At 37.6% G+C, this 10,644-nt stretch overlaps 1 pseudogene; it reads left to right on the plus strand.

Annotated features, from left to right (window-relative positions):
- The first annotated feature begins 5,638 nt into the window (after nucleotides 1–5,638).
- The window catches only part of LOC149229327 (E3 ubiquitin-protein ligase RING1-like), a 36,662-nt pseudogene continuing 31,656 nt past the window's right edge, over nucleotides 5,639–10,644 (plus strand).

Genomic DNA, 10,644 nt, shown 5'->3' on the forward strand with positions numbered 1-10,644 from the left:
GTAATATTTCCCCAAATCAACGAGAAGCTTATGGTGGTGGTGCTGCTATTATATTTCCTTCCCACGAAGTAGCTAATGTCAATGGTAATGGTAGAGGGACAAGCAGGAACTTTGAGGTATCTCTTGTGGGGCCATTCAGGGCTTCCTTTTCAACAACTCAACAAGCTCAAGCTGAAACAAGCTCCAGTCCTACAAACATTGGATAGACTGATTCTAGTAGACTGTGTGAGGGAAATGATGTTAAGGGGAACAATGTACCTACTACAACGGAAAAGGATGATGGTGCTACTCTTATGTCTGAAGCAACAGAGGGAGACTTGGATTGATGGTTTGTAACTTATATCACACAATTGTAGCTAGCTAGAGTTTAGCTTTTTTAAAGGTATGATTTTTAGGTCATTCAACCATAAGTAATCATTTGGAAAGGGACATTATAGTCCTCCCTTATCAATATGATTTTACCTCAAGAAATTAAGCAATCTAGAACCTGCATATCAATATCAGAATCTCAAATATCCTTGTAGAATACTCCAATGCAATTGAACCTAGCGTCATTGTCACACTCTGCCATACCACAAAGAAATCCACTATGATGTAAACCATCCCTTATAAAATTCCCTGGATCTAAAGGCCACATTGGGATAATGACATTTTTATTACCTGAAAACTTCAACACAATATTTGTTTCATTTCTCTGCAACCTAATATTGTACCCACCTTGTACAAGTAAATTATAAACCCTACAAGTTGTGAATTCACATTTCAAAGGATAAAGCACCCCTTCCTAATGTGATGTATCAAATTCCTTATGCCAACCATCATTCGCATCCTAAGGGAAACCAAACTTTTGTTCTAGAAAAAATCCTATTGTAGCTAGCCATTTCCCTAGTTGTTATTGGCAGATTGGATCCATTGTCAACCCTATAACTTTACCATTAATGGGTTCACAGATTATAACCACTAGTTCCTCACTGAAATTATCAAAGTCTAATTTTTTTGTATTCCCATCAAGTTTATTCTCCTCAAAATCATATAGCATAGGTGCATTTTTCAATACCAAAGGCAATGTATTAGCATCTATAATTCCCAAATCGTATGAAGAATCTAAGAAGTTGTTCCCTGTAGTTTGGAACATGTGTTGAAAAACAAGCCTCTTTGGAGCAGCAACACTATATGGGAAAAATTGAGAAGATAATGGAATTACAACAACACTCAGTTGTACAAGCAACTATAGTGGTACAATATTTTTAACCAACTCCCTAAAATAGTGATCAACTGAGTGTACAAATAACTATAGTGGTACAAGATTTGATAACAAACTGGACACAATGGGGATCAATATACCAACAAACCATCAACCAATAATTCTAGTCACACAACCAACAACAATAGCTAAAACAATATATCCATAGGGTTCATGGACAGAACCAAACATTCCCATGTTTTTAATAAGAAATTGGAAACAAACTCCACAAAGTAGAGAGAAAATGCAATAGGAAAAAAGAGTGGAATAATGTAATCCATGATAGACCTAAGAAAATGTCGAACAAATAATTTGTCAGAGATAGTGAAAACTGGCCATGTCAAAATAAAAATTACTTCCCACCAAATTTCAAAATGCTTCCACTAAGTCCAGTATACAAGTAGACATGTAACTGTAGCATAAAAGGTGACTGCTCCCGAATGGCTTGCCCATTCCTCCTTAGAAGCCTTATCAATTTTAGGCATATTATTAGCTAATGATTCTCTCCAAATTTCCTTTGGCAATAATAATCCAACAAGATCACTTGGAACAAACATAAGAATTTCCTCGCAAGTATGTGCATACCAGTTTATAGCTAAATTTGACACTAGAAATCTCAAGAAAGTAAACACTGCAAGGAAACTTATTGCGAAAATTCACCCCGCTACATGAAACACCATACCTTTAAAGATGCACCAAAGTCTTGTGAGCCAGGAGAGACAGATGAAATTCGAAGACATGGAAAATACAAGAGCAAGAAGAATAGAGATCATAGGCAAAACATGTAATATCTTGGCTATTTTCTTTGAATAAATAACCATAAACCATGAAAGATAGTTGAAGAAAACTGGTCGATCCTCTTGGGTGCTATTTTCTCCAACCATGAGATCAACTCTTTCCTAAGCATTTCTTAACTAGAAGGAACTTGAAAGTGCTTTCAATAAGCTGATTAAGTTCTCCCCTCGATCCTGTATGCTTCTAGGAAAAATTTTATCCGACTTGTCATATCCAATGTGATAGAAATAGTCTCCAATGAGGAATATCCCCATAGTCCTCAACAAATATTTCATAATATGTATCTCCATTAATCAGAGGAAAAATATCTTGTATTGCATAGTGCATCATAAAATGCTAACTTGGTGTAGACCAAAGAAGGCCATGATGCAAGACCAGATTGACAAACTAAATCAACTACTCATGTGCCAATTGTTTCCACATTTATAAAAGATTTGATTGTTTCCTTCCATTTAATCGTCTTCATAAATCCATGAGATCCCAATAGAAAATCTCATTTGCACCATTAAAAAAGAAAATGATTAGATGAGGTTGCACCCAACTAGAATCAATAATGAGACATAACACTCCCAACATGGATGCTACAAAAGAGCCACAGTCACCAACTCCGGGAGAACCCAATAGATTTTCAAAATGATTGTTCATGAGAATAATTGGATATCAATGGTAGTGGTAGAGGGACAAGAAGGAACTTCAAGGTCTCTCTTGCATGTCCATTCAAGGCTTCCTTTTCAACAACTTAGCAAGCTCAAGCTCAAACAAGCTTCAGTCCTACAAACAGTGGAGAGATTGTTTCTAGCAGACGAGATGAGGGAAATCATGCTTAAGGGAACAACTCAGCTACTGTGAGGGTAAAGGATGTTGACGATACTCTTGTGCCTGAAGCAAGAGAGGGAGACTTGGATTGATGGTTTGTAACTTATATCATGTAATTGGAGCTAGATAGAGTTCAACATTTTTAATGGTATGATTTTCAGGTCATTCAACAATTCCATCTAAAGCATGAAATAAGGACTAGTTTAGATACTTTCCTATTCCCACACTGAAAATTGATTTACAGCTTGGGAAATTTTATTTGTCACCTTAGTTTTCATTATTGTGGAATACTACTACTACAATGAATAAGTTGCAATGATTATCAATAGATCAAGTTATTTTTCAATGAATGATGCTAATTCTCTACCGTTAATGGATTTTAAGGTAATTTTTAGCCAAATTTTGCATGTCATTAGATCAATGCATATTTCTTTGCAAAAATTTTGAAGCATAAAGAATTACAATCAAAACAACATATTGTTATGAATTTGGAAATATAATTCAGTTATGAGAAATGGCAATAGCAAATGATAGCAACAGAATGGTGATAATTCTTTGATTTTAGTTCAGAATCTAGTTTGGTTCATCTTTCCAATATCAGAAATTGATTGCAAGCACCTCTACTACTTAGATGATCCCATGCACCGATTCTAAGCATGAAAGTTTTTCATGCCTCCTTAATAAGTTTTTCTTTTGATCAATGGAATGAACTATGACTTCTTGCAACTTGGTTCAATCATCTTTATAATCCTTTTATGGAATATGAATTACTTCTTGAAGACTTTCTATCAATATCAATTAGAAAAGTTGAAAAAAAAAAATATGGGAATGTGGCAAGATAAAATCTCATCATATGAACCATTAAACTCCAAGCCTTTAACATAAATATATGTTCACGTAAGCATTCTCCTACAAAATTTAGTTTCCAAGGACTCATGTAGAATTATGATGTGTGTCTGGAAGATCTTATATGGAACTGCACTTCAACACAACTTGTGGTGTTTGGGGAAGTCAAACTTTCAAATACCTTTTTCCTAACCTCAACTGCAAAAGAACACAAGCCTTAACCCTCATGTAGAATTAGATATTGAATGGTCCATTATACTCTCAAGCATTCTTAGTTGTTGTTAAATTATGGATTACTATTTCCTCCTGTTAAACTCTACACCAGTTTAAAAGGGGCATCTTCTATGATAACCTTTCTTATCTCTTGAAGAACACATTTAGAGGTACATGGATTCGACAACATAAGGTAAGGCATCCAAGGAAAGATGCATTCAAGATATTGAGCATCCTTCCCTGGTATAGCCATCTCTTTTGTAAGGGTTGATTCCTTGACTCTTTTTTTCTCTGCTATCACTTCCTAGTTATTTTTACTTTGTTTCGGATAGGCATTCCTAGAGATCTAAATGCTCTCAGAGCCTTGTTTAAATGGATTTCCTAGATTTGCAAGGTTCTCTCCTAGAAATGGAGATGATTTCAGGCATAGATAGTGACATTTTTTATGAGTCAACTCCATCCTACTTTTATAAGGATAACGTTTAGCGTGCGTTTGTAGATTTTGTCCAAGGAGAATTGTGCCATCAAAAAAGAGTTGATGAGAAATATACTTGATCTGGAAAGTAAGGAAACTCTTAAGTTCTGTAAATTAGAGAAAATATGTAAAGTTATGTGCATCTCCTCTAGAGGGTTGTAATTGGAGTCTCCCTTAGTGGGTTGCACCTAAGGACCAAAATGCCAAATCTCATTCAAAGATCTTGTGTATCTAGAAATAATGATTCTTATTGAAATATGAGATTTTTTTTTTTAATTTTTCATTTTTGAGAAAATTGATGAACAAAGAATCACTTGCCACAAATAACTAACGTGATTTTCCTCTCATCTCTCTTATTCTAGTTCCTTTATAGGTTATTTTTGCACAATCACACATCAAATTGTTTCGTGATCTGCTAACTTTATCTCCCAAAACTGTATTAGAGAAATAAGATATTTGGAATCTGTGAGATTAGAGACCAAATAAGATCTATGTCAGAGAGCTAAGGATGAGACCGAGAAAGTTGGCAAGCTCAGGAAATAGTTTTTATCAATAGAATCCAAGTTAAGTTAAGAGAAGCGCTTGTAGGGTATATAATACCCAACACTAGTGTGTTATATTTCAATTAATTGACTTTTATTATAGTTTTCTGTGTTTTAAATAATTATGTCTTTATAGAAAGCTAACCTTTAGGTATCAAAGCAAAGTTAAATTGGTGTTGACTTCAATTGAGAGGATTGAACTTGTGAAATTTGTGTGCAAATGGCATCCTCCCTTATCCATGGTGTGTCAAAAGCTTTGAAAAGGAAACTTTCATGCGCAGAAAACTACAGTATGTGGGCAGACACCATTATTTTGGAAAATGTAACTAGGTTTGGTCTTTATTTAATGTATTTGAGTCATCATGTAATGTAGTAAGTACTTGTCAAAGGAATAAAAAAAGGTATTATTATTATTATTATTTTGACTTATTAAAGACGAGCAGTCATGCGTTTAGGTGGAAAGCCAAGAAATGGTTGTGCTTCTCATGAATCAGATCACATGGGAATAAATATAATCAGACTTGAGATTTGAGGTATCAAGGTGCATTGGGTCCATTCATAGTAGACTAAACAAAGAATTTCGATGCGTATCATTTTGCTAGAGTCACGATGATGCCTGCCACTAGCAGGCATATGCTACTGGATTGCATTCTCTGAGTAACAGTGGGGGGAGGAGGAAGGGAGGAATTGGGTGGGATATAGATAAGGATGTCATCCAGAAGAGAAGGGATGAGTTACTAGTGTCATCAGTTCCACAGGAGTATCAAAATTGATGCGCGGGAGGAGGACCTCAATTTTCCTTATTGCAATGGAGGCTTTGTCGAGGAAACAGAGAGACCAACACCAAATGTTGGGTACCGCCCATATACACCTAGGGGAACACAAGGGCAGGAGCAAGGGAGACTGCGATTCCAACCATGGCAAGCTAGACCAAGTCTTACTAGGGGTCATTCTACAACTCTTACAGTTTATCATGGCATAACCCCAATGATGGAATCCCTTGTTGCTTTCTTCCAATATGGGAACGATGATGAAAATAACAACAATAGTAATACCAATGATGAGGAGAAAAGAGGGAGAGGAGGAAGGGTAGGAATTTGGATGGATCCTGGTGGGTTCAATCCTATGACTTTTACTCATGGCCAAATGATGCAGAATTTGATGGGTTTGGGTGGGGGGAATGTGGAATTATTTTTTGATAACAGCATAGGTTTGTGGCCAACCATATTACTTGGTAACTTTGGAGATTATTTCCTTGAGATTTGTTTGGATTAGTTTATTCAGCAACTGGCAGAAAATGACCCCAACATGTATAGTACACATCCCACTTCTAAAGCTTCCATAGGAAGAATGCCCACGACTAAAATTAATCTCAAAATGAGATCAACATTGTCACGAGTTTGAAGAGTAATCTAAGAACCACTTGGAAAATGCAAGATCAGATTAATCTCTCAACTCCCCTTACTCTTGAGACATTAATGCCCCACGTGCCCTTTTATGTTAGATTCATATCCCAGTCATCTTCAACTACTATATATCCCATGCTTCTGACATCAATTAAGAATTATTCTCAACCAGGTTATGTTTCATACCACTATCCCAGTCTTTATTTATATGCTTATAATCTATTGTACAGTCACATTCTAACCTTCAACTCCATTGCATTACATATAAGTACTTATAGCATCTTTTGTACCCCTAAACTTTGGATAATAATGAGACATCTTTTATCATCAGATATTAATATTCAATTCTCTCTAGAGTACTATACCTTTGAATCCATAATGTCTTTCAGATTCACCTTTAACTTGTTCACAGTGTATTCTTGAAGCCATTTCCCATAGAAGGGGCCTCACCATGTAGTCTCTGTACAAGACACATGCTGATACCTTACATTCTCTTGGGAATGACTTCTTGGGATGAAAGCTCTGATTTATTCTATAAACTTAACAAAATTATCATCATAATTTATTCATGTGTTTGTTGTCAAACTAGATTCAACATCTCTTATATATTGAACAACCAGTAAGCTTGGGCCTTCATCTATCCACTCACAAGAAGGAACATTTCTCTCAAGAGAATATTTTTCATCTCTAATATAGGACGTGATCAAATTTCTGGCCAAAGGCTCATTTCTTTCGGCATTATATGTATATGAAATGACACCCAATCTCTCTTGCCCATAAAAAATTCAAGGAAATACCTGTTCCAAATTCCGCTAATGCCTGAAGCAGTTAAATCTTTATGAAATTTGTCTAGTGCACTGGACAGTTCAATAATCTGTTCAGAATTTCCAATATTATGCATTTGTTGACCATGAGATAATGGTACAGTCCCTTTGGTTTCACTAGAATCAACTTGCAAGGAAACGAAGTCTTATCTTCCTTAAATTTCATATAGAATTAGAGCTGCCATGTTTCCACTTTCTAAACCCTTAAAAGGCCTTAACCCATGCACTCTATGTTCTCATCAATCATAATTTGATAAAGAACCTAAGATTCAAATTGAGTACCATCATTTATTGTATTATTGAGTTGCATATGGGAAAAATCTTGAGTGTCATCACTGCTTTCTGTGATATAGCATAAAGTGTTTTCTCTTTTAGAATTAAACCGATTAGTTTTATGACAAACATTCTTAGACTTTGTTTGTTCTGAAGCAAATGAGATTGTAGATTTCTCTTGACAAGGGTTTCTATCTCTATATTGATTTTCTCTGTTGTTGTCAAAATATTTATAAGAATGTTTGAACAGACTTTCAGAAATGACTCTAGGACTATAACTTGGCTACGTTGATATGCCTAAAAATGGGCATATTACAATTATTCTACCATAAGAACCTTGAAGAGATTTAGACAAGGGACATGTTGAGTGTTGCCTTAACCATAAATTAATACAGATGATGTGAAATGCATGGCCAAAGAGGAATTAGGACTATAGAATGTACTTCACATGGTAATGACTTTTGCTGCATCGAACATATTTAATTATCTAAGCATTCACTACAAGAAAAAAGGACATTGGTGAGGGGAAAAAATGTCACCATAAGCTCATTGTTGACGGTCAAAAGAACCTTCATCACCAAAAACTTAACTTCACCAAAGGTGGCATCCCCAAAAGTATAGGTGTTGTAGTGACATTGAAAGTCCGTCACCAATAATGATTTATAATGATGGATAGTGACCATCACCATTTCATATGAGCAATGGTGACGGAGCATAGCCTCCATCACCAAAATCTGAATGTCACCAAAGGTGGCATCGCCAAAAGTATAGGTGTTGTGCTGACATTCATAGTCCATCATTGTTGGCTTAGTGGGGCCTGACCTAGGTTCAGAATTGATTTAGCCAAACAAATCCTTGTACTACTAGCCCTTTCGGCAACAGTCCGCAGAGTGCAGATTGAGGTCTCACCCGAAGTAGTATGGGAGGGTACTAGAACTAGGTTTCTGCACCTTGGGGATGTCTGATATATGGTGCTTGGTACGCAGTCCAACCTTCGCACTTACTGCACTACGCGCACCTGCGGGCACCCCACGCCCCATGATACTGTCTTCACGCAGTTCTAGTCACAGGGCGGCCCGTGTTATTTACCCAAGTCTTCCTTAATTAGTTACCGTTAGCTGATTACTTAGATTAAATTTACATACAAGCATTAATACGAGTATTCATCTAGTGCGCACAGTAAATAAATAGAGTAACAGTAAAGTATAACATCAAAATAAGGATTCAAGAACAGGTGCACAGAATAGTCTTCTTTATTAACTTTCAGTTCCAAATACAGACCTGACTCTGCCTTATGCACTCAGCTTCAGGGGTCTGCGTGCTCAACTGCGGACTCTACTAGGTATCTTCGCACTCAGCTGCAGAGCCTCTTCCTACTACTAAGACCCAATACACTTCAACTTTCCCCCTATGCCCTAACCATGCCTTCACATCTATCCATTACTTATTTGCCAAAAAACTATCTTTACACTTAGAGCCTCGCTCCATTTATGCAATCCCATGGTCCGCGGACCATGGGTAGGACGACAAAACTTTACATTATTTTACAATTCTTAGGGCGGTCAACCCTATGATTCATCCTAGACTTTCGCACTCTACGCCTGCACTTCGCAGAGTCTTACAATACAATTGACCAAAACTTGGGCTTTAAGCCCCAAAACTTGTTGTGGGGGATCCCATGCCCAATAGGCCCCCAATATAATCATCGTGACTCATCCAAAGTCACTCTGTTGGTGCGACGATCTTAGCACAGAGCCCCTCCAACTATGCCTGTGTTGCGCGAAGGTTCACAGAGCACTGTTCTGCTGTTTGCTAGATTTGCTCCATTTCTGCTTCTGAATCATCTGTGTCTGACTCGATTCTCTTTGTGTTTTTTTTTTTGTACCGGCTTCTAGTGCTTGTGTTTATAGTCTTGCGCCCCTGCCTGGCTCCTCGGGTGGCGAAGAGTGTGCTTTGGTTGATTAGTCAGATAGTCGGCCCACCTGTGTAGGGCTTCAGGCGACTGTCATTTACTTTTCTTGGGAAGGGTTCTCCATTAAGTTTGACTAGATGGAACGCACCTCCATTTGTGACCTCTTTTACCACATATGGTCCCAACCAGTGCATTCTGAATTTTCTAGGAAATTTTTCGAACTTGCTGTCATACAGCAACACTAAGTCATTTACCTTGAAGGTGCAAAACTTGATATGGTGGTCATGCCAGGATTTCTCACGCTGCTTTTGTACCTGCTGGTGAAATATGGCCAGAAATAATTTTTCCTCGAGTTCTTCTAATTTGCACGAGCCTTTCTTCTAGAGCTTTGTGGTCCGAAATTCCTATGAGCACTGCTATTTGCAGGCTAGGTAAGATGTATTCCATCGACATGACTGCTTTCATACCATAGACCAACGAGAATGGTGTCTATCCTGTCAATTTCATGCACGTTTTCATGTACACCCATAACACAGCAGGTACGCATAGGTCCCAGTCGTCCCACTGCGCTTTACATATTTTGGTCAGCATAGTCTCTAGTATTTTATTGAATGCTTTGATTGTTCCATTAGCCTGTGGGTGGTATGGTGTGCTTTTCTGGTGATAAACCTGGAACTCCTTTGTGAGTGCACTAATGGTTTCATTCAAGAAATGTGTTCTGCGATTTCTCATTAATATTTTTGGGCAGCCAAATCGTGTCAGCATGTTTTTAAACAAAAGCTTAAAATTCGTGGCATTCGTGCAGTCCTTGACTGGTTGTGCTTTCGCCCATCATGTTAGGTACTTCGTCGTCGTGAATATGTAGCACGCACACGTCTTTCCCTGAGGTTTGATTGGGCCTACAAAGTCAATTTCCCATTTCTCAAATGGCTACAGTGCCATTTGCAGATATAGTGGCATTTCATTCCTTCACGATGATTTTCCTATCCTTTGACATATATCGCAGGCCTTACAATGGGCTTTCGAATCCTGGTGTAGGTTCGGCCACCATAAACCTACATGAAGAATCTTTTGTGTGGTCATGAGTTCTGCATAGTGCCCTCCTGTAGCACCCCCATGTGCTTCCACAAGGATCTGACCTCTTTCAAATTTAGATACATATCTTCGCAATATCTCATCATTGCCCATCTTGTAAAGGTGCCTTGCGATGACAGAAAAGTCCACCATGCGCACCACCAATTCCTTCTTCTGTTGGATTGAGTACTCCTTCGACACAGTCCCTGTTGTTAGAAAATGGAT

Source organism: Pinus tabuliformis, chromosome J (genome assembly GCF_031772625.1).
Source record: "Pinus tabuliformis cultivar Carrire ecotype Pingquan chromosome J, CPIR1, whole genome shotgun sequence".
NCBI lineage: Eukaryota > Viridiplantae > Streptophyta > Pinopsida > Pinales > Pinaceae > Pinus > Pinus tabuliformis.